Source organism: Rhincodon typus, chromosome 20 (genome assembly GCF_021869965.1).
Source record: "Rhincodon typus isolate 14 chromosome 20, sRhiTyp1.1, whole genome shotgun sequence".
In the NCBI taxonomy this organism is placed as follows: Eukaryota; Metazoa; Chordata; class Chondrichthyes; order Orectolobiformes; family Rhincodontidae; genus Rhincodon; species Rhincodon typus.
The window spans coordinates 48,230,837-48,256,537 of record NC_063351.1 but is presented as its reverse complement, the minus strand read 5'-3'; the positions used below and the strand labels follow the sequence as shown (position 1 = coordinate 48,256,537).

Below are 25,701 nucleotides of genomic sequence, written 5' to 3'. Positions count from 1 at the left end.
ACACACACACAGATATACACACACACAGATATACACACACACAGATACACACACACACAGATATACACACACACAAATACATATGCACACACACGCACATACACACACACACACACAGATACACACACACAGATATATACACACACACAGAGATATATATACACACACACAAATACATATACACACACACGCACATACACGTACACACACATGCACATATACACACAGACACAGATACACACACACACACACACAGATATACACACACACAGACAGATATATAGACACATACACAGATACACACAGACACACACACACACACACACAGATAACACACACACAGATATACACACACACAAATATATATGCACACACACGCACATACACGCATGCACATACACACACACACACAGATATATATACACACACACGCACATACACACACACATATGCACATTTATACACATGCACACACACATTTATACACACACACACAGACAGACACACATGCAGACAGAAACACATAAGCATGCATACACACACACAGACACAGTGACACACACTGAAGCACACAAACACACAGACTCACTCTCACACACACACTCTCTCTCAGTCACTTCCTTACCCATTCAATCTCTGTCTCTCAGTCACATATTACCCTCCCCCCTTCTCAGGGAAAGACACCGACTAGGAAGATTGCTGCCTGACTCTTAGCCTGAGGTTTGCTCACAGCACTCACTGGTACAAATCCCATGCTTTTCATTTCCATACACTTGAGCTGGAAATTGTTTTTTTTTCTTTCAGGTTACTGAATTGCCATGGCAACAGAGGTCAAACATAACCCTTTGAACTCTCCAGGCTCATGTCTGAAGGAGTGAGGAGAACATAAAAGACAAAATCTGCTGTACATTCTGTATAGACACCCTGATCTAATCACTGTATAATGTAACAACAGTTTTGTCACTCTTCACACTGTCCCTCTGCTCCCAAAGGTGCTGTCTCCAAATGGGATACAATCCTATACCATAAGACTGTAACAAATAGGACTGGTGTAGGCCATTTGGCCCCTCGAGCCTGCTGTGCCATTCAGCAGGATCTATGGCTGATCCAATATTCCTTACATCCATCTCCCTCCCCTTTCCCTGTAACTCCTTGATTCCCCGACTGATCAGGAATCTATCTATCTCAGCCTTAAATGTACACAAGGATTCTGTCTCCACAGCTCTCTGTGGCAAGGAGGTCCAAAGACTCTCAACCCTCTGAGTGAAGAAATTCATCCTCATCTCAGTCTTAAATTAGTGCTCCTTTATTCTTAGACTATGCCCTCTGGTCCTAAACTCTCCCATGGGGGGACATATCATAGAATCATAGAACCCCTACAGTGATGAAACAGGCCCTTTGGCCCAACAAGTCCGCACCGACCCACAGAGCATCCCACCAGACCCATCCCCCTAATCTACACACCCCTGAACACTACGGGCAATTTCCCATGGCCAATCCACCGAGCCTGCACATCTTTGGACTATGGGAGGAAACCAGAGCACCCGGAGGAAACCCATGCAGACACGGGGAGAATGTACAAACTCCACACAGACAGTCGCCCAAGGGTGGAGTTGAGCCCAGGTCCCTGGTGCTGTGAGGCAGCAGTGCTAACCACTGAGCCACCATGCCGCCCTATCTCTCAGCATTTATCCTGTCAAGTCCCTTATGAATCCTTTATGTTTCAATGAGATCACCTCTCATTCTACTCAACTCCAGCAACTGGAGTCCCAAGCTGCGGGATTGTTGCAACCTACTGGCTACCATTTCATACCTCTCCAAATTTACTCCTTCCACTTCCTAACTTTGAAAACTTAGTGATGCCTGACTGTTCAGTCACAGAATGGGGTGGGGGAAAATCTGGAATGAGAACAGACCTCAGCAATTCTTGGCCATCATTGTTCTTTAACTGTCAATAACAAAGCAAACTGATTGAAGTGGCTGCTCGCCTCGGGAGGGGTTTTTGGGATAGAACATACAACAGTACAGCACATTACAGGTCCTTCAGCCCACGATGTTGTGCCAACTTATTATCCTACTCTAAGATCAAACTACCCTGCATACCCTACATTTTACTATCGTCCATGTGCCTATCCAAGAGTCGCTTAAATGTCCCTAATGTATCTGACTCCACCACCACTGCCGCCAGCGCATTCCATACGCCCACCACTCTCTGTGTGAAGAACCTACCTCTGACATCTCCCCTATACTTTCCTCCAATCACCTTAAAATTATGCCCCCTCGTTATAGTCATTTCCGCCCTGGGAAAAAGTCTCTGACTATCCACTCTATCTATGCCTCTCATCATCTTGTACACCTCTATCAAGTCACCTCTCATCCTTCTTCGCGCCAATGAGAAAAACCCTAGCTCCCTCAACCTTTCCTCATAAGACTTGCCCTCCAGTCCAGGCAGCATCATGGTAAATCTCCTCTGCACCCTCTCTAAAGCTTCCATATTTTTCCTATAATGAGGTGACCAGAACTGAATACAATATTCCAAGTTTTTATAGAGCTGCAGCATAAACTCGCGGCTCTGAAACTCAATTCCCCTGCCAATGAAAGCCAACACACCATACGCCTTCTTAACAACCCTATCAACTTAGGTGGCAACTTTGAGGGATCTATGGACGTGGACCACAAGATCCCTCTGTTCCTCCACACTGCCAAGAATCTTGCCATTAACCCTGTATTCTGCATTCAAATTCGACCTTCCATAATGAATCACTTCACACTTTTCCAGGTTGAATTCCATCTGCCACTTCTTTGCCCAGCTCTGCATCCTGTCAATGTCCCGTTGCAACCTACAACAGCCCTCCATGCTGCCCACAACTCCACCAACCTTCGTGTCATCAGCAAACTTACTAACCCACCCTTCCACTTCCTCATCCAAGTCATTTATAAAGATCACAAAGAGCAGAGGACCCAAAACAGATCCCTGCGGCACACCACTGCTCACCGATCTCCAGGCTGAATACTTTCTATTTACTACCACCCTCTGTCTTCTATTGGACAGCCAATTCTGTATCCAGAAAGCCAAATTTCCCTGAATCCCATGCCTCCTTACTTTCTGAATGAGCCTACCATGTGGAACCTTATCAAATGCCTTGCTGAAATCCATATACACCACATCCACTGATCTGCCTTCATCGATGTGTTTTGTCACATCTTCAAAGAATTCAATAAGGCTTGTGAGGCATGACCTGCCCCTCACAAAGCCACGCTGACTATTTCTAATCTAACTTTGCTTTTCCAAATAATCATAAATACTATCTCTCAGAATCCTCTCCAATAATTTGCCCACCACAGAAGTAAGGCTGACTGGTCTATAATTCCCACAATTATCCCTATTCCCTTTATTGAACAAGGGAATGACTTTTGCCACGCTCCAAACTTCTGGTACTACTCCAGTGGACAGTGAGGACACGAAAATCATTGCCAAAGGGGCAGCAATCTCTGCCCTCACTTCCCGTAGCAACTTTGGGTATATCCTGTCTGGCCCAGGGGACTTATCTATCCTCATGTTTTCTAGCACATCCTCCTCCCTAACATCAACCTGTTCGAACATATCTGCCTGTTTCACGCTGTCCTCACAACCTACAAGGTCCCTCTCACTGGTGAATGCTGACGCAAAGTATTCATTAAGGATCTCCCCCACCTCCTCCGACTCCCCGCACAAGTTCCCTCACTATCCCTGATTGGCCCTACCCTCACTCTGACCATCCTTTTGTTCTTCACATATGTATAGAAAGCCTTGAGGTTTTCCTTAATCCTACCCGCCAAGACATTTTCATACCCCTCCTAGCTCTCCTAAGTCCATTCCTCAGTTCCTTCCTGGCTACCTTGTAGACCTCTAGAGCCCTGTCCGATCCTTGCTTCCTCAACCTTAAGTAAGCTTCCTTCTTCCTCTTGACTAGATGTTCCACATCTCTTGTCATCCAAGGTTCCTTCACTTTCCCATCCCTTCCTCGCCTCAGTGGGACAAACCTACCCAGGACCTGTAGCAACTGCTCCCTAAACAACCTCCACATTTCTGTCGTGCATTTCCCTGAGAACATCTGATCCCAATTTATGCTCCGCAGTTCTTGCCTAATAGCATTGTAATTCCCCCTCCCCCAATTAAATACTTTCCCATACCGGCTGCTCCTATCCCTCTCCTTAAATATAGTAAGGGTCAGGGAGTTGTGATAACTATCACCAAAATGCTCTCCCACGGAGAAGTTTGACACCTGGCCTGGTTCGTTGCCAAGCACCAAATCCAATATGGCCTCCCCTCTAGTCAGCCTATCTACATACTGAGTCAGAAATCCTTCCTGGACACACCGGACAAAATCTGCTCCATCCAAACTATTTGCACTTAGGAAGTTCCAGTTGGTATTAGGGAAGGGGTGGCACAGTGGCACAGTGGTTAGCACTGCTGCCTCACAGCAGCACAGACCCAGGTTTGATTCTAGCATTGGGCAACTGCCTGTGTGAAGTTTGCACATTCTCCCCGTGTCTGCGTGGGTTTCCTCCCACAGTCCAAAGATGTGCAGGTTAGGGTGGATTGGCCATGCTAAATTGCCCATAGGTTCAGGGATGTGTAGCTTACGTGGGTTATAGGGGGATGAGTCTGGGTGGGATGCACTGAGGTTTGGTGTGGACTTGTTGGGCCAAAGGGCCTGTTTCCACACTGTAGGGATTCTGGGATTCTATGAAGTTGAAGTCACCCATGACAACAACCCTATTACTTCTGCACCTTTCCAAAATCTGCCTCCCAATCTGTTCCTCAGTGTCTCTGTTGCTATTGGGGGTGGTCTATAGAAAACTCCCAATAAAGTGACTCAGTAGACAAACCCTCCTCCACGACCTCCCTTTCTGCAGCTGTGATACCATCCCTGATTAGCAATGCCACTCCCCCACCTCTTTTAACACCCTCCCTATTTCTTTTGAAACATCTAAATATCTAAATCTAAAGGGATCTTGCTGCACTGTTGTGTTTTCCTGTGTAATAATAGTGACAATACTTGAAAAGTAAGAAGTTATATGTGACTGGCTGATGGGCAACATGTCGAGGTACAGTTTCATTAACTGCTGCCTTGAGCTCTACTTTGGCCAAATCAAGAGCTAGCTAAGAACCCTCACCTTGGTCAGTTTGTTTGCTCGTAGGCTGTTTCCCCTTGAAGAAACTGATTGAAGACCCAGTACTGCAGGGAAGGTATCTGGCTGAAAGCGAGCATGGAACAAGGAATCATTAGAAGACAGCCAATTTTGGGATTTAGGTGTCACACAATTTTAAGTGGAAGGGGGTGATTGACGGGCATCGCAGAGTGGGAAAGGAACAGGAGGATTACAGATGCTCCAGGATTCTTCAGAAATGACCAGAAGCCAAAGGCTAATCTTCAGCAGGAATATCATTGGGGCATGTTTTAAAAAAGAAATGTGTTTCTTGAAAGTAGACGCAGAAAGGACGTACCCTTTGACTGGGGCATTTGGAATCAGGAGATACAGTCGTAGAATCCCTACAGTATGGGAGCAGGCCAATAGAATGCAGGTCGCTAGCACAGTGAGGCAGCTGTGCTAACAACTGAACCACCGTGCTGCCCCATAGGCGGGGATGGCTCTGGCTGGGATGCTCCTCAGAGGGTCAGTGCAGACTGGATGGGCCAAATGGCCTGCTTCCACACTGTAGGGATTCCATGATCCTAAGAATGCTATGATGAGCACCTACTTTATTGAATCTCTTTAATCACATTAAATGTCTCAATTCAATTTCTCCTTACCCTTCTACATGCAAGGAGGATTTAGGGCGGGGGAGAACTGGTTTAGAATGTGTACTAATTGCTATCGCGTCACTGTCCCTGCAAGCTTGTGACTTCAATCAGTCTCCAGTCATTTTTGAGAAGGTGGTGATCAGAACTCCTCAATGATTCAGTCACAGGGAGCCTAGTCCGAGCACATTGTGCCACAAGGCAACAGGACATGGGGCTCTCCTCGGAATGCAATCTGTATTGAGAGCTCCCTGTCTCAACCTCATCACTGCAACACACAGAGCACACCACCTTCCATGTGCTTCTGACAAGTGGCACAGCGAGGGCTCAGTTAGCTCATTTGGCTGGACAGCTGGCTTGCAATATCACCAAGCATGGGTTCAATCCCTGTGCTGGCTGAGGTCACAGCCTCTCACTCTTACCCTTCACCTGAAAATTCACTGCGTCACGTAAACACCCCAATACCTTAACCACAGTTCACTTCCTTTCTCTTTCTGATTCTTAAATATTTGTCAACCAATGGTTTGTTTTGGAACCAATTCCAGCTGAAGATGTTTTAAATCATGGGTGACATACCCAGGGTAGACAGGAAGAAACACTTCCCCTTGATAGAGGGATCAATGACCAGGGGGCATAGATTTAAAGTAAAGAACAAAGAACAGTACAGCACAGGAACAGCCCTTCAGCCGACCAAGACTGTGCCAACACAAGATGCCTTTCTAATCTGAAAACCTTTTGCCTCTACATAGTCCATGTCCCTCTAATCCCCGCCTATTCATGTATCTGGCAAAATGCCTCTTAAACGTTGCTATTGTACCCATCTACCCCACCTCCTCTGGCAGCACATTCCAGGCACTTACCAACCTCTGTGTAAAAAACCTTACCGCTCACATCTCCTTTGAATTTACCCGCTTTTACCTTAAACCTAGGTCATTTACTAATGGAATTCTACCCTGGGAAAAAAAGACTTTGACTAACTATGCCTCTCATAATTTTGTAAATTTCTATCAAGTCACCCCCTCATCCTTCAATGTTCAAGTGAAAACAAACCAAGTTTGTCCAATCCCTCCTCATAGCTAATACCCTCCAAACCAGGAAATATCCTGGTAAACTTCTTCCATATCCTCTCCACATTGATCTGGTTGTGTGGCGACCAGAACTGTACACAATGTTCCAAATGTGGCTTGACTGAAGTTCTTTAAAGCTGCAACATGACTTGCTGATTTTTGTACTCTATGCTCCGACTGATGAAGGCAAACATGTCATATGCCTTCTTGACCACCTTATTCACTTGTGTTGCCACTTTCGGGGAACTGTGGACCTGTACACCTAGATCCTGTTGATGCTACTAAGGGTCCTGCCATTTCTTGCATACTTTCCTCCTGCAAGGAACAGCAAGTTTAAAGGGGGATGTGAGGAAAAACATTTTCACCCAGAGGGTGGTGGGAATCTGGAACTCACTGCCTGTAAGGATGGGTAAAAGTAGAAACCCTCATCACATTGAAGAAGTATTTAGATGTGCACTTGTGATGCCAGGATTTACAAGGCTATTGGCCAAGTGCTGGGAAATGGGATTAGAATGGTTAGACGCTTGTTTTTGGTTGGCACAGACGCGATGAGCCAAAGAGCCTTTTTTGGCCCTGAAGATCTTAAGTCATGTCCAATGTTAGCTCCAGATCTTGCTCAACTGTCTGAATTCTGATACAGCAACGATGCATCTTCCTATTGTTTTACAGCACTGTGTTAGAACTCTATGTAAACCCACCTGCAACAGCCATTGCTCTGTTATATCCCTGGCATACAGCAACCCCAGGCTCTGCCAACTGTGAGATTTATCACCTTGAAAGATCCGCTGACCACTTTTCTCACTAACAAGCAGACATTAGTTACGCCATGATGAACTGGTTTCCGATTGCCAGCCTTGGATCTTCACTGGCCATCTGAATCACCACCCCGCCTCCCCCCACTCCCCTCCCCCACTGGCTCCAAGCCGGTCTGACACTTTCACGCTCTGCTTCCCCCTTTCAGCCTCTGAGCATTTGATCATCTTGGAACCACTGTGGGAAACCAACATGAAAGACTGTCCTGCCTGTTCTTTCGCAACAAGAACTTGATGCCCTGATTGTAACTCGCGCCAATCCCACTCACACATCCTCCCCCTGTGCTTGCTGACCCACAACGTCTCCTGGGTCAGATTTCGGAATCCTCGGCTTTGTAACTGACTCCTTCCATGGCCTAGCCCCTCCCAGAAGGCCTTTGCTTTTCTCCCAGTTCTACAAGAGCTCCCACTTTAGCCACAAACTCCTTGCTTTTCATCACTCCACTGCTGGTTATCCCACCTGCAGGTGCCTGTGTCCTAAACTCCGGAATACTTCCCAAGCATTTTTCATTGAGAAGGGAGTCCAGAGAAAATCGGATAAAATCAGTCACGACTTTAATGAACATCACAGCAGTTCAATGGGCTGAATGGACTACCCTTGCTCCTATTTCTTATGATGTTTAAAGATGGAGTGAGGCAGAATGGTTTCAGAGGCTCCTTAACCCCACTATTTCAACAAGGGGTTTGGCCACACATCCTTAATTCTCCTTCGGCTCAGCATCAAATTGTGCCTGGTTATACCCTCAGAAAATGAAAAGTGCTCCTCATCTCAGTCTTAAATTGATGCCCCCTTTATTCTGAGACTATACCCTCCGGTCCTAGACTCTCTCATGAGGGGAAACACCCTCTCAGCATTTACCCTGTCAAGCCCCTTAAGAATCTTATACGTTTCACTGAGATCACCTCACAATCTTGTAAACTCCAGCAAGTGGTTGAAACGTCAAATGAGAAGCAAGTTGAGTCTTTGTAACCTGCTCATTAAGAACAGACTTTTTAACCATCAAAAATTGTTTGAAAAGGAGAGAAGCTAACGTTCTCAGATCAGCTTCTAAACAAAGCCCAGCAGAGGTTCTGACTGCAATGCAAAGGGGCAGAAAGTGAGGGGCATACACTCTGTTACCATGTTGACCAGCACCATCATTGCCATTTTTACTATTCTTCTGTGGGGTGTGGATGTTGCTGTCTGGGCCAGCATTTATTGCCCATCCCCTATTTGCCTAGAAAACAGTTAAGAGTCAACCACATTCCTGTGGGTCTAGAGTCATATGTAGGCCCGACCAGGTAAGGACAGCAGTTTCCTTCATTAGTGAACCAGATGGGTTTTTACAACAATGGTTTCGTAGCCAACACTAGACTCCTAATTCCAGATTGTTTAATTGAATTCAAATCCATCTCCCATGGCAGGATTCGAACCTGAGAACTCAGAGCATTGCCTGGGTTTCTGGGTTAATAGTCTAATGATAACATCAGCAGACCATCACCTTTAGGGTCACTGCATAATTCCAGCATAAACTATCTCCTCCCCAGAACACTGGGCTGACAAAGTCTGTTAAGATCCATGACAATGCTCAGAGACAGATTTTTCTTTCTTGAACAGCTACTGAGTCCAAATAACCAAATGACTGTCATGGAGCTTAGAATATTTATTTGTCTCTGGGTTCTCTAAATGCTTTTTTAAAATAATTTACGGAATGCGGGTGTTGCTGGCTGGGCCAGCACTTATTTCCTATCCGTGGTTGTCACGGAGAAGGTGGTGGTTTACAGCGGCAGTCCATGTTTTCTCCCCATACCCTTCCAACCCCTTACCTCTAAAGGACACTAACTGGAAGCTGGTCCTTCGCTTAACTGGTCACAGTGTCACTCATTTCTGAAGAAGGGTTCTGACCCAAAACGTCAGCTTTCCTGCTCCTCTGATGCTGCTTGGCCTGCTGTGTTCCTCCAGCTCCACACTGTGTTATCACAGTCTCACTCCTCACTGTTTGTGTGACTGAAGTACAGTTTAGTGCATTGCCTGTAATGTATGATTGTACTGTGCCTACAGCATAGAAACAGGTGATACAGTCAATTCGTTGCATATAACCCTCACAATCCAAACATGGCAGTCAGCTACAAAATTGAGACTAATGCCCGTATTTATCCAGGCATCTCCTAACTCTTCACACAGCACAGACCCTCCTGTGTCACAAGTTTCCCTGGGTGATAGGAGGCTGTGAACCAGATGTGATAAAGTTGTAAATCCACCCTATGTAAATATATTTACAATTTTGTGGCCCTTGGTCTTTGGGGTGAACCTTGCCTCCCCTGGTGCCTGTGCAATGCAAACCCAGTGGTTATTGTGTCCAGCAGCACCAGGAAATTAGCCAGGCTAGAAACCAACCCCCTCCCCCCCGCTCCCCCTACCTCAGAGCATGAAGATCCCACCTGAGGCATGAACCATAAAGAGCCACTAATGGGAAGATTCCCAAGTCAAACAGTGCACCTTCCTCACCACAGCCCACCCTGCCTCAGTCAGTACTCAAATTCACTTCTGTTCAACCACGTTGAGCGACCTGCAAATGAATGAAAACATAATTTTATTCTGACCTCCCACGCCACACAAGGGATCAGTTTCAGAACCAGATCACACCAACACCGGGATTTTACAATTAGCTTGTTCAGTACAGACCCATTCAAATTCTATCTATTGAGCACGTCCAGACCACTCCTTGCATTAACTGTTACAGAATTCCAAGATAATTACAGATGAAGAAAGCCATTCAGCCCATTTATCTTTTCCATCCACAAGGATTTCACTGCTGTCATGTTCAATTGCTCGTTAAATCTTTTTTTTTTAATTTCATAACCATATCTAATCTCTAACCCACTTTTTGATCACTCCTGCTTTCTGGACATTAATCTGAAAACGACCACTTACTGTAAATTCATGCGATATAAATCAATCCCATTTTTCCAACCCAAAAATCATGACTTTGCACACACTTAGCATATAACCCCACATTTTTAACTACAACATGGGACACTGGGATGGAGCAGTTTAACTATGAAGAGACAGAAACAGAAAACAGGTCTGGCAGCGTATGTGGAGAGAAATCAGAGTTAACGTTTCAGGTAAAGTGACCCTTCCTCACAACTGAGGAATCCTTCTGAGGAAGGGTCACTCAACCCGAAACATTAACTCTGATTTAGAGTCATAGAGTCGTAGAGCTGTACAGCACAGAAACAGATTTGGTCCAACTGGTCCATGCCGACCAGATATCCTAAATGAATCTAGTCCCATTTGCCAGCATTTGGCCCATATCCCTCTAAACCCTTCCTGGTCATATACCCATCCAGATGCCTTTTAAATGTTGTAATTGTACCAGCCTCCACCACTTCCTCTGGCAGCTCATTCCATACACGCACCACCCTCTGCGTGAAAAAGTTGCCCCTTAGGTCCCTTTTAAATCTTACCCCCTCTCACCTTAAACCTACGCCTTCTAGTAGAACAAACTTGGATATGCAGAGGTATTTGAAACTAAACAGCACAGTCAGCTGTGAAGGTTCATTGCTTCAGTTTTTTTCACCTCCAACGTGGTCCTTGCTTTCTCTCTCTTCCTCCTTTTTTAAAGTGCCATTGTTTTGATCTTTTCTTTCCCCAAAGTTCCAAAACAATGCAACAGCTTAAAGAACGGTAATTAATGCTCCTGGAATTCGAGGAGTCACAGACGCTGCCAGACCTGCTGCGCTTTTCCAGCAATTTCTGTTTTTGTTTCTGATTTACAGCATCTGCAGTTCTTTCGGTTTTTATTAATTGACGAGGCTGGATTAGCTCAGGTTGTTTTATTTACAGCAGTATGAGACGGGGCCCTGATCGAGGTGTATCATATTATGAAGGGCATGGACAGGGTGGATAGAAAGTAGCTGTACCCTTAACTGAAGGGTCAATAACAAGGGGACATCATTAACGACCAGCAAGGCCACCCATGGGTGGAAGTGCAGCAGATGGGGGAGATACTAAATGAGTACTTTGCGTTAGTGTTTACTGTGGAGAAGGATATGGAAGATAGAGAACGAGGGGAAATAAATAGCAACATCTTAAAAAAATGTCCATATTATTGAGGAGAAGCTACTGGGTGGCTTAAAATACATAAAGGTAGATAAATCCCTGGGATCCTGATCAGGTGTACCCTAGAACTCTGTGGGAAGCTAGGGGAAGAGATTGCTGGGCCCTTTGCTGAGATATTTGTATCATCAATAGCCACAAGTGTGGTGCTGGAAGACTGGAGGTTGGCTAACATGGTGCCACTATTTAAGAAAGGTGGTAAGGGAAAGCCAGGGAATTATAGACTGGTGAGCCTGACATCAGTGGTGGGCAAGTTGTTGGAGGGGGACAGGATTTACATGTACTTGGAAAGGCAAGGACTGATTAGCAGGCCTTTGTGCATGGGAAATTGTGGCTCACTAACTTGATTGAGTTCTTCCAAGAAGTAACAAGGAGGATTGATGAACTCGCTGTTTAAAGCTCACTGTTTACATCAGATATTGAGGACACTGCAAAAGGACCATCACCTAATCCTATACCAGTCATTCACTTCGATATGTGGCATGTACGTTTACCCCTATTTTTGGAGGATTTTCAAAGGCTTCAAAGGTTGAGTTATGAACTGCAGCAGTTCAAGAAGGCAGCTCATCAACACCTTCTCAAGGGGCAACTAGAGACGGGCAATAAATGATGGCCCAGGCAGCGATGCCCATATCCCGTAAAAGAATTAAGAAAGTACACTATCTATGGTGCTGGTTTCAGTCTGTGATTCCCCCTAATTTTGCTCCTGTAGTTTAGTTAAGGTAAAACTTCAGATTAACTTTCTCTGTCCCCCTGTACGCCTCTCCCAGGTCAACCCCTTCCCAGCTGTAAAGACCAAGTCATTCCTCATAGCTTGGATTAAGAGCAGGAATTTTATTTGTACTGCCTTGGGAACGATTCCCTTAATGTGGTCAGACTGAAATATTACGAAACCTGATCGTTACCCTGTCTGAGGTACACTCAGTTCTGAAGAAGGGTCACTGGACTCGAAACGTTATCTCTGCTTTGTCTTCACAGATGCTGAGTTTCTCCAGTGATTTCTGCTTTTGTCTGATGTGCTCTCCGCAGTTTTGGGTAGGTGACCAATGCACGGGTAATGTGCATATTTTATGTCAAGTCTTTGACCTTCATCTTATTTATTATATGTAGGACACAAATCAATTACTGTTCTTTCCCGAAGTATAACACTTGTCTGCATTGCATTTCCTCTGTCGATACTCTATCATCTCAATTGTTTGTTAAAAATCTTTCTGTAATTTCAGAGCTACTTCTTGCCTCTCAAGTTTGGTGTGATCTCTAAGTTTGGCCATGCTATGCAGAGTTGCTGACTCCAGGTCACTTACATAAATCAGAGACAGTAGTCTTTCTAACAATGCCCCTTGGAGATATCTCACAGCATACTTCCCCAATTCTAACAAAACTACTTGAATGATCAATTCCTAACTTTCATGCCCATTCGGCTCGCTTCTTACCCAGCCTCAGGATTTATTGTGAATCAACCCTGCTTGGAATTTAATGAAGTAGCATTTCATGTGGAACTTTATCAGTTTTTATTATTTGTACTTTAATAAAATTGGCATGTCTAAATTATTAAGTGTTCATTCGTTGGCGATTTACATATTGTTTGACAGATTGTATGTGATCTTCAAATGCTACAACAGCTTCTTCTAGCATATCTGTCGCCACTTTGTCATCTTCAACTGTGCATCAAGCCTGTAGCTGTTTGGTGCCTTTGCCCACTGGAACTAGATTAGAGGAACCCCAAAGTAAGCAAACCATTGTCACTGATATGGATAAGACTATAAAAGACATGGTTAGTTGGTTTGCGGATGACCCCAAAATCGGTGGTATAGTAGACAAAGAAGAAAGTTTCTAAGATTACAAAGGGAACCTGATCAAATGGGTCAATGGGCTGAAAAATGGCAGATGGAATTCAATCTGGATAAATGCGAGATAATGCACTTTGGTACAACAAACAAGGGCACAGCTTATACAATTAATGGTAGGGCCTTGGGTAGTGTGCTAGAACAAAGGGACCTAGGGGTGCGGATACATAATTTTTTGAAGTTTGCGTCACATATAGACAGGATGGTTAAAAAGGTGCTTGGCACGCTTGCCTTTTTTTTTCCTATTCAGTTACGAGTGGTGTACCACAAGGATCTGTTCTGGGTCCTCTTCTATTTGTGATTTTTGTAAATGATTTGGATGAAAGAGTGGAAGGGTGGATTAGTAAGTTCGCAGACGATACGAAGGTGGGTCACGGTGTGGACAGTGCGGAGGGTTGGTCTAGGTTACAAAGGGACATTGATAGGATGCAGAGCTGGGCTGAGAAGTGGCAGATGGAGTTTAACCCTGAAAAGTGTGAGGTGATTCATTTTGGAAGGACAAATTTGAAAGCAGAATACAGGGTTAACGGAAAGATTCTTCGCAGTGTGGAGGAGCAGAGGGATCTCGGGGTTCATGTCCACAGTTCCCTGAAAGCTGCCACCCAGGTGGATAGAGTTGTTAAGAAGGCGTATGGTGTGTTAGCTTTCATTAATAGAGGGATTGAGTTCAAGAGCCGTGAAGTTATGCTCCAGCTATACAGAAGCCTGGTTTGGCCACATCTGGAGTATTGTGTTCAGTTCTGGTCGCCTCATTACAGGAAAGATGTGGAGGCGTTAGAAAAGGTGCAGAGGAGATTTACCAGGATGTTGCCTGGAATGGAGGGAAGATCTTACGAGGAAAGGTTGAGAGAGCTAGGGCTTTTCTCTTTAGAACGATGAAGGATGAGAGGTGACTTGATAGAGGTGTACAAAATGATCAGAGGTATAGATAGAGTAGACAGCCAGAGACTTTTTCCTAGGGTGGAGGTAGCTATTACGAGGGGACATAGTTTTAAAGTGAGTGGAGGTAGATATAGGGGAGATGTCAGAGGTAGGTTCTTTAGTCAGAGAGTGGTAGGGGCGTGGAATGCATTACCGGAGAGGGTAGTGGAGTCGGCCTCATTAGGGGCATTTAAGCGGCTATTAGATAGGCATATGGATGATAGTATAAGGTGGGGGTGGAGGATAGATAGAGCTTAGGTTTAGGGTAAAAGTTCGGCACAACATTGTGGGCCAAAGAGCCTGTACTGTGCTGTACTGTTCTATGTTCTATTTGTGGGATGTGGATGTCGCTGGCTGGCCAGCATTTCTTGCCCATCCCTAGTTGCCCCTTAAGACGGTGGTGGTGAGCTACCTTCTTGAACTGCTGCATTCCTCCTGCTGTAGGTTGACCCACAATGCTATTAGGGACGGAATTCCAAATTTTGACCGAGCGACAGGGAAATAACAGCGATATATTTCCAAGTCAGGATGGTGAGTGGCTCGGAGGGGAACTTGGAGGTAGTGGTGTTCCCATTCCTCAGTCCATTGACTATAGGAGTTGGCAAGTCATGTTGAGGTTAAACAGGACATTGGTGAGGCCTCTTCTGGAATACTGTGCCCAGTTCTGTTTGCCCTGTTATAGGAAGGATATTATTAAAAGGGTTCAGAAGAGATTTACCAGGATGTTGCCGGGTATGGAAGGAGTCATAAAGGTAGGTTGGATAGGCTGGGACTTTTTTCACTGGAGCGTAGGAGGTTGAGAGGTGCCCTTACAGAAGTTTATAAATAATGAGAGGTTTAGAGAGAGTTGCTGGTAGTTGTCTTTTCCCTAGGATGGGGTATTTCAAGACTAGGAGGCACATTTTTAAGTTGAGAGAAGAGAGATTTAAAAAAGGCAGGCCCATATCCCTCCAAACCTTTCCTATTCATGTATTCATCCCAATTTTTTAAAAATTCATTCACGGGATGAGGGTCTCACTGGCTAGGCAGCATTTATTGTCCATCCCTAATTGCCCCAGAGGGCAGTTAAGAGCCAACCACGTTGCTGTGGGTCTGGAGTCACATATAGGCCAGACCAGGTAAGGATGGCACTTTCGTTCCCTGAAAGACATTAGCGAACCGGATGGGTTTTTCCACAACAATCAACAATGGAATCACGGTCATTGTTAGACTCTTAATTCCAGTTTTTTATTGAATTCAAATTCCACCATCTGCTGTGGCAGGATTCAATCCCAGGTCCCCTCTAGATTAACAGTCCAGCGATAATACCACTAGGCCATCACTTCCCTCAATGTACTTTAAATGTTGTAATTGCACACACATCCATTGCTTCATCTGGAAGTTCATTGCACACACGAACCACCCGCTGTATAAAAAAATTTAACCCTCATGTCTTTTTTAAATTCTCTCCTGTCCCTTAAAAACGTGCCCCCTAGTCTTGAATCCTTCTTCTAATTAGTGTCACATTTAGGCTTTCACATCCACCTAAGGAGCTGACAAGTATTGTGGATCAACACAGACGGTACTTCTGACAGTGCAGCACAACCCTCAGTACTGTGAGGCGGCGGGGGTCTCAACTTATATCTCTGGGTTTGTGTGTCCGGTGTGGGAGTTGAACACAGAACCTTGTGACTGAGAGAGAATTCTGCAAACCACTGCTGGCCACTCAGTATTTCTGAACCTGAGCTGGTGATAGAATTTATCATTCCCTGGACATTGTCTCCTGGGGATTCTGTGAATACCAAAGGGGTGAACATTTTGTTGATCTTTTACGGATCAAGATGAGGATCAGGTCCTGTAGCTTCCTTTCAAGAGGCAGTCCAGCACCACATTTACCAATTCTAAATAACCTAGGGCCCCCTCAATAACATCAAACTCACTGAAGATTCCTCTTAAATAACTTCCGTGATCTCATATGGCTTTCCTTTCTCCTTATCCTGTGCATCTCGTTATCCATCTGGCCTGCTGTTAAACTTAGATTATATTTACATTCAAAACTTCCAAGTGGGAGCAGTTCATTGCCTTGATCTCTATCTCCCTCAGGATCAAAGTGTCAGGGTAGGTCAGCGGGACAGATGCTCACATGAAACTTTAATAAAGCCATTAATTTCCGGGTACATTTCAGCAACAGATTGCACTCAGGTGTAGCATCTGGCATTATTTTGCAAAGGGCAATTACCATGTAATAAAGTGAATGAGGGAGCGACCCTCTCCAAATGAAGATCTCATTCCATTTTAATATGCACCAGGGCTATGTGACCAGCGTGCAGTTCTGCGTTGTTATTCGTTCACATGATATTTCAGTTTATTGTTGAATAACTGCAACTTGAAATTCCAATCCGATTCACATTACTGCATACGCTAATCCTTCAAGAGCTGGAGGGGAGGGCATAGAGATCTAACTACTGCAGACAGGATGTGGAGGTGTTGGTGTTGGACTGGGGTGGACAAGGTCAGAAGTTACACAACACCAGGTTACAGTCCGACAGGTTTACTTGAAATCACAAGCTTTCAGGCCGCTGTTTGTGATTTCAAATAAACCTGTTGGGTTATAACCTGGTGTTGTGTAACTTCTGACCTTGGCGGCCATGCAACTGGGTAGCTGTGTGCTGGAGAGTGTGTTGGAGCTCAGACACATTATGATGTTCATGTCGCTCTCGACAGTGCTGACGCTGTCATTCTGAGAGCATGTGGCCATCCCTCAGAACTCAAGGCAAAAACCTGCATATGGCATCTTTTAACAGGGAGGGTTTTTGTCCAGCAACACCTATACCCTAAGAATGAATTTTTTAAAAATTAGATTCTAGGTATAGCTAAATGTGCTTTTAGAGAGGAAAGACATTGAGGCATCTAAACTTATCTTTACACAAGGTCTCAACTCAGTATACAGCAGTATGGAGGCTGCCAACAACAACCCTGGATGGGTATGTGGGAATCTAAATGTACCACTACAGACAGATTAACATTTTCAACATGCTGGGAGCACAAGGAGTGCAGTAGGCCATTCAGCCCTTCAAACTGGAACAAGAAATCCCCAAGATCATTTATTTACCTCCTTTCACTGTAGAGAAAGACTGGAAATTTCAACCCCCAATGGAAAAGTTCCCTCTGGTCTTTCTCGAGAGTGAAAGGAGAAACATAAATCAGTTCAGGGACTCCTTGGGGTCTGAATTGTGAACACACTTAAAAAGAGACACGTTGCCTACATCGTTCCCCTTGCTGGACAGACACAAGAAATTTAAATGATCACAACAATTTACAGCACAGGGGAAATGTCTGCTGATTGGTTGGTATACTGACTCTCACTGGCTGAGATGTTGCTGCAGAGTAGATAATGAATATCTCTCTACTCTCAGGTCATTCGAAGGCAGCACATGGCCACAAAGTATTCCTGCTGTTTGTGCGGAATGAGTCCCCGATGTATGAATGCATGTTCATTCAGCAAACAGAAATTAACCACATTACGAGCTGGACTGATTATCTTAAAACAGTCGCTACTGCAGCTATTAGTGCACTTGGGATTGTTCAAAAAGTACTGCCCAATCAGGGAATTCAATCTAATAGTGCACATTTTGTTTTGGGTTTTGTACACACAGGCTGGTGGAGTATGTCCTGCGATGGCACGGTGGCTCAGTGGTTGGCACCGGGTTCGATTCGACCCCTGGGCGACTGTCTGTGTGAAGTTTGCACATTCTCCCCGTGTCTGTGTGGGTTTCCTCTGGGTACTCCGGTTTCCTCCCACAGTCCAAAGATGTGCAGGTTAGGTGGATTGGCCATAGTGTCCAGGGATGTGCAGGCTAGGTGGGTCAGCCATGGGAAATGCAGGGTTACAGGGATAGGGCTGGGTGTGCTGCTCTTCAGAGGGTTGGTATGGATTTGATAGGCCAAATGGCCTGATCCAACACTATCGGGATTCTACACTGCCAACAATGGAACATCTTGCTTGGTTTGCCCTGATCACTGGGACATGAACATGGTCCTGAATACTTGGCATTATAACTGTTAAATAAACGATTCTTGATGCTACCGAACCTTTTAGGGAAGGCAAACTAACATGACACCTGATACGAAGTGAGGTAACCACTCTGGAATGTGTAGCTCTCTGAGTAGGGGCGAGAGCTGAGCTTTGACAAGCTGCAAACAAACACTGTCGCTCCATCTTTAATCTTTCCATTTCTCTGCTCTCCTCTCTAAGACATCCTTTGCACCCAGCTACACCATAGCTGACTCTCATGCCCTTCACAAATTGCAGAGTTCTTTCTTGACAAAGTGCATCAGCTACTGGAAAAACTCTTACCAATTCTTATAGACGCACCATAGAAAGCAATGAATCTGGGTACATCACAGCTTGGTATCACAACTGCTCTTCCCTAGGCCGCAAGAAACTACAGACAGTCATGAACACACCCCAGTCCATCATGCAAACCAGCCTCCCATCCATTGACTCCATATGTACTTCCTGCTGCCTCAGGAAAGTAACCAACATCATAAAAAACCCTTCCTACCCTGGTTATACTCTCTTCTACCTTCTCCCATCAGGCAGGAGATACAAAATTTGAACAGATTCAAGAACAGCTTCTTCCCTGCTGTTACCAGACTTTTGAATGGACCTCTTTAATGTTAATATCTCTCTCTCTCTTTCTCTGTGGCTACTGTAACCTGCACTGTGGTCTGCTATCCTGATGCACTTGTACAGTCATGTTGCCATTGCCTTACCATGCCATAGGACTACTCTCTGATTAGAGAGAAGTGACTGGGGGTGGCTTAACCTGAGGGTCACCATACCTCAGGCCAGGGGAGAGGTTGGGAAGGACAGTCCTTCATGGTAACCTCACCTGGTGTGGGAACTGAACCCATGCTGTTGGCATCACACTGTATCACAAACCAGCCATCCAGCCAACTGAGCTAAACCAAACCCCACTGTACAATTTGCCTGTAAAGCATGTAAGACAATATTTTCACTGTACCTCAGTGCTTGTGACAGTAATAAATCAAACCAAACTGAATCAAATCAAGTCAAAATCTACCAATCGCCTCTCCACTAACCTTGCGAGACGTCCTGGAGCTCAAACGGAGAAATCAACGACAGACTGTATGTATCAAAGACACTACTGTCCCCAGGCTTCATTCCACATGGTTGTTGGGTGGACTGCTCGGGGGACCCACTGATAGGCAGTGGGTGGCATCCAATACCAGTTGCCCTTGGTGACATCATCACACTCAGAGGAGCCTTTGGAAAATTACCTTTCGAGCCCTTTGCCCAGTCGCCCAGTCCCAATCCATCTGTTTGTATCCTAGCTTTGTACAAGTGCCAGTAGGGACTATCAGCGACATTTCCCTGCAGCAAACAATAAACCAAGCAGCAGCCTTTGATGAGCAATGAGGAGCTTTGGGTCTCACACAAAATCTTCACTGTACCTTTTCATGTCCATTTCTGTTTCACTGTTAAACGCATGCAACTTCTAAAGTAAGGCAGACAGACTGAGCATTGTTCCGTTCTGCTGGGGAGGGGGAGGGGCTAGACCCTCAGAATCACAGAATTCCTACAATGAAGGAGTAGGCCGTTCAGCCCATTGTGCCAGCACTGGTTCTATTCCCTCGTGCCAATCTCCTCCTGCCTTCTCCCCTATATCCCTGCCCACCATTTCTATCCAAATAACCATCCAATGCCCATCTGAAATGTCTCAGTTGAACCTGCCTCCACTACATTTCCAGGCAGTGCATTCCAGACCCTAACCACTCTCTGTGTGACAGAAGTGTCTTCTCACATCTCCTTTGCTTCATTTGCACATCACTTTAATGTAGCCCTTCATTCTTGCATCTTTTACAAGTAGCTTCTCCGTGGCTACTCTGTCCAGCCTTCTTTTCTCCAATGGGAACAGTCCCAACTTCTTCAATCTATCCTCATCACCTGAACCATTCTTGTAAATCAATTCAGCACTTTCTCCAAAACATTCACAGTGTTCCTATAGTGTGGTGCCCACAACTGGACACAGTACCCCAGCTGAGGTCGAACAAAGTGTCCTGTACACATCCAACATCACCTCCTTGCTTTTGAATTCCATGCCCCTATTAATAAAGTCAACTTGGTCTACTGTATTCGTTGTTCCCGATGTGGCCTCCTGTACATCGGTGAGATCAAGCACAGACTCGGAGACTGTTTTGTCGAGCATCTCTACTCTGTACGTGACAAACGACAACATCTTCCAATCGCCAACCATTTTAACGCGCCCTCCCACTCCCTGGGTGACATGTCCATCCTGGGCCTCCTCCAGTGTCACAATGATGCCAACTGGAAACTGGAGGAGCAGCACCTCATATTCCACCTTGGGAGCCTACAGCCCAACGGCCTAAATGTGGACTTTACCAGTTTTAAAATCTCCCCACCCCCAGCCTCATCCCATGTCCAACCCTCTCATCCCCGCCTCCTTCACCTGACACAACCTGTCCATCTTCTCTCCCACCTAGCCGCTCCTCCCACCTCACTGACCAATCCCCACCACTCCCTACCTGCACTCACCTATCACCGTCCCACCTACCTTCTCCTGCCCCACCCCCCTCTCTCTATTTATTTCTGAGCTCCCTTCCCCCTCCCCCATTTCTGAAGAAGGATCCTGACCTGAAATGTCTACTTTCCTGCTCCTCTGATGCTGCCTGGCCTGCTGTGTTCCACCGCTCCACTCTGAGTTGACTTTATCAGATACTTTATCTATCCTATCACCATCAACGGTCTGTGCACATTTACACCCAGGCCCCTCGACTCCTGCACCCCACTCGATACATATTTAGAATAATGCAGCACCAATGAGACCATTCATTCCATTGTGTGCATGTGCTGTCCCTCTGAAAGAGCTTTCCAATTAGTTGCACAACTCTTCCTTATTCCCCAAGACCCCATGCAATCCTTACCTCCTCCCCTGTTTATCCAATTCCCTTTCTAAAAGGTTAATATTGAGTGTGCTTTCACTATCCTTTCAGGCAGCACATTCCTGACCAGAACGGAGGGTCTGAGGAAGGGTCACCGGACCCAAAACGTTAACTCTGATTTCTCTTCACAGATGCTGCCAGACCTGCTGAGCTTTTCCAGCAACTTCTGTTTTTGTTTCTGAACCGAGGTTTCTTGGCAATGGGTTGTTTCCCCTTGGCAACAAACAAGTCAAATCCGGTTAGTGCAGTATCTTTCATCTCTGCAAAGTGAGAAGCAGAGCATTACAGTGCAGACAGGGGCTTTCACCATGGAGCCAGCTTCCCAAGATGGAGCACAGACAATCTCGCTTTCTTCCACAATGTCAAGCATGCAATGGGGCAGCAATAAAGAACCTAATGACCGGAGGAGGAGTATAAAGTCACAGTGACTCCTATTGTACACGGTTAATGAACACTACTTCTGTCTTCATGAAGTGAAAACCATGTTCAAGTCTTTCTTTAACCTGTAAAATGCCACACTATTTCAGAAATCAGCACTGAATTTAGTCCAATTTATTGCCTCTTCGATTGATCTTATCAGTCAAGAGTGATAGAAAAGTGACAGTGTATTATATCATTACTTCACATCTGAAAGTTTCACATTTTAAAATCCTCAGCCTTGTTTTCAATCTACCTCAGGCGTTCTTCCCTCCTGGCTCTGTAGCCTTGTGTTGGGACCACAACGATCCACGTAATACATTAACGATCGAGACAAAGGACATTGTTGCTAAGTTTGCAGATGAACCAAAAATAAGGGACAGATTTTTTTCTATTCATTTCGTGGCATGTGGGCATCGCTGGCTGGGCCCAGCATTTCTTGCCCATCCCTAGTTGCCCCTTGAAAAGGTGGGGGTGAGCTGCCTTTATGAACCGCTGCAGTCCACTTGTTGTGGGTTGACCCATAATGCTATTAGCCAGGGAATTCCAGGTTTTTGACCCAGCAACAGTGAAGGAACGGCAATATGTTTCCAAGTCAGGATGGTGAGTGGTTTGAAGGGGAGCTTGAAGGTTGTGGCATTCCCATATATCTGCTCCCCTTGTCCTTCTAGATGGAAGTGGTCGTGGATTTGGAAGGTGCTGTCTGAGAATCTTTGGTGAATTTCTGCAAAGCATCTTGTAGATAGCACACACTGCTGCTACTGAGCGTTGGTGGTGGAGGGAGAGGATGCTTGTGGATGTAGTGCCACTCAAGCGGGCTGCTTTGTCCTGGATGGTGACGAGCTTCTTGAGTGTTGTTGGGGCTGCACTCATCCAGGCAAGTGGGAAGTATTCCATCACACTCCTGATTTGTGCCTTGTAGATGGTGGGACAGGCTTTGGGGAGTCAGGAGGTGAGTTACTAGCTGCAGTATTCCCAGCTTCTGACCTGCTCTTGTAGCCACTGTGTTTATGTGGTGAGTCCAGTTGTGTTACTGATCTGTGGTAATCCCCAGGATGTTGATAGTGGGAGATTCAGTGATGGTAACACCATTGAATGTCAAGGGGCGGTGGTTAGATTGTCTCTTATTGGTGATGGTCATAGCCTGGCATTTGTGTGACACGAATGTCACTTGCCACTTGTCAGCCCAAGCCTGGATATTGTTCAAATCTTGTTGCATTTGAACACGGACTGCTTCAGTATTTGAGGAATCACGAATGGTGCTGAACATTGTACAAACATCAGCGAACATCCCCACTTCTGACCTTATGATGGAGGGAAGGTCATTGATGAAGCAGCTGAAGATGGTTGGGCTGAGGACACTACCCTGAGGAACTCCTGCAGAGATGTCCTGGAGCTGGGATGATTGACCTCCCACAACCACAACCATCTTCCTATGTGTCAGGTATGACTCCAACCACCGGAACGTTTGCCCCCTGATACCCATTGATTCCAGTTTTGCGAGGGCTCCTTGATGCCACACTTGGTCAAATGCAGCCTTGATATCAAGGGCTGTCACTCTCACCTCACCTCTAGAATTCAGCTCTTTTGTCCATGTCTGAGCCAAGGCTGTAATGAGATCAGGAGCTGAGTGGCCCTCACGGAACCGAAACTGGGCGTCACTGAGCAGATTATTGCTGAGCAGGTGCTGTGTGATAGCACTGTTAGTGACACCTTCCATCACTTTACTGATGATCGAGAGGAGACTGATGGGGCGGTAATTGGCCGGGTTGGATTTGTCCTGCTTTTTGTGTACAGGACATACTTGGGCAATTTTCCACATTGTCGGGTAGATACCAGTGTTGTAACTGGACTGGGACAGCTTCAGTACTATTGCCGGACTGTTGTCAGGGCCTGTAGCTTTTGCAGTATCCAGTGTCTTCAACCATTTCTTGATGTCACATGCAGTGAATCGAATTGGCTGAAGACTGGAATCTGTAATGCTGGGGATCACTGGTGGAGGCTGAGATGGATCATCCATTCAGCACTTCTGGCTGAAGATTGCTGGGAATGCTTCAGCCTTATCTTTTGCACTGATATGCTGCGCTCTTCCATCATTGAGGTTGGGGATATTTGTGGAGCCTCCTCCTCCAGTGAGTTGTTTAATTGTCCACTACCATTCACAACTGGATGTGGCAGGACTGCATGGATGAGATAGTAAGAACTGCCGATGCTGGAGTCAGAGATAATACAATGTGGAGCTGGAGGAACACAGCAGGCCAGGCAGCATCAGAGGAGCAGGAAAGCTGACGTTTCTTCAGAAAAATGATAGTGCTGAGGAAGTAGGGAGGTGCAGAAGGACTTAGACAGGCTAGGAGAGTGGGCAAAGAAGTGGCAGATAGAACGCAATGTGGTAAAGTGTGAGATTCTGCACTTTGGTAGGAAGAATAAAAGTGTAAATTATTTTCTAAATGGGGAAAGGCTTCGGAAATATAAAGCACAAAGGGATTTGGGAATCCTAGTTCAGAATTCTCTTAAGGTTAACACATAGGTTCTGTTGGCAGTTTGGAAGGAAAATGCAATGCTGCTTTCATTTCAAGAGGGTTAGAATACAACAGCAAGATGTACCGCTGAGGTTGTATAAGGCTCTTGGCAGACCACATTTGGAATATTGTGAGTGGTTTATGGGCCCCGTTTCTAAAGAAGGATGTGCTAACGTTGGAGAGTATACAGAGGAAATTTACAAGAATGATCCCAGGGATGAAGGGCGTGTCATACGAGGCGTGGGTGAGGACTCTGGGTCTGTACTCGATGGAGTTTAGAAGGGTATGGAGGGGTCTGACTGAAACCTACAGAACACTGAGAGGCCTGGATAGAGTGGACATTGGGAAGATGTTTCCGCTAGCAGGAGAGACTAAGACCCAAGGTCACAGCCTCAGAGTGAAGGGCTCACCCTTTAGAACTGAGATGAGGAGGAATTTCTTCAGCCTGAGGGAGGTGATCCTGTGGAACTCATTGTCGCAGAGGGCTGTGGAAGCCAAGTCATTGAGGGTATTAAAGACAGAAATATATAGGTTCTTGATTGATAAGAGGATCAGGGTTATGGGGAGAAGGCAGGAGAATGGTTGAGAAACATGACAGCCACAATCAAATGGTGGAGCAGACTCAAATGGGCCGAAAGACCTAATTCTGCTCCTATATCTTACGGTCTTACAGAAAATGTTGGGCAATAACTTTGCAAAATGGGTTTTCTCACACACTATGCAGGCTGAGTGGCCACCCAATGGCTGAGCTGGTGATGCCTGTCACCAGCACAAACCAATTCCTTCCCACCTGAACCACTGCCAGAGGGAGGCATGGCCATTTTAAATGCCCTCACACTTCTGCTTCATGATTAACTCATTGATACCGAGTCCTGTAGACAACTGGGAATTATCTCCTGGTTTAGCCTGAGTCATGGTTAACCACAGCCAGCCCCAGGACTCTGAAGGAATGTGTCCAAACTCCAGCGACCAGGAATCTGTCTGGTTCTCTCAATCCACGTCAAACTCCTGTCTCTGTACACTACCCAATGGAGCATCCATATTGAAAGGAGAGGGAAACTAATTGACTTTGAAATTGTGAGGCATTGATCAGAACAGATGACATCTGATCTTCCAGTCGTGTCAGAATCTATTTATTTACTCAAGGCTATTAGCTTTGCTGAGGCAAACATGCAGATGGAGCAAATATTCCCTGTTAAGTGTCTACACACTCATTTAAAATTCAGCAACATAACAGATTACAGAAGGAGCCAATTCACAC

General features: G+C 45.6%; 1 protein-coding gene across 3 annotated transcripts in view; it reads right to left on the bottom strand.

The window, feature by feature from the left end:
• lzts2a (leucine zipper, putative tumor suppressor 2a) overlaps window positions 1-25,701 on the bottom strand; it is a 179,309-nt gene that overhangs the window by 33,278 nt on the left and 120,330 nt on the right. The window contains exon 1 of one of the 3 annotated variants that reach the window (XM_048609089.1): window positions 9,472-9,493. The exons of the other annotated variants lie outside the window; for them this stretch is intronic. The gene's annotated coding sequence lies outside the window, so the exon portion shown is untranslated. Of the gene's footprint in view, window positions 1-9,471; window positions 9,494-25,701 lie in introns of those variants that run through there. 3 annotated transcript variants of the gene reach the window in all.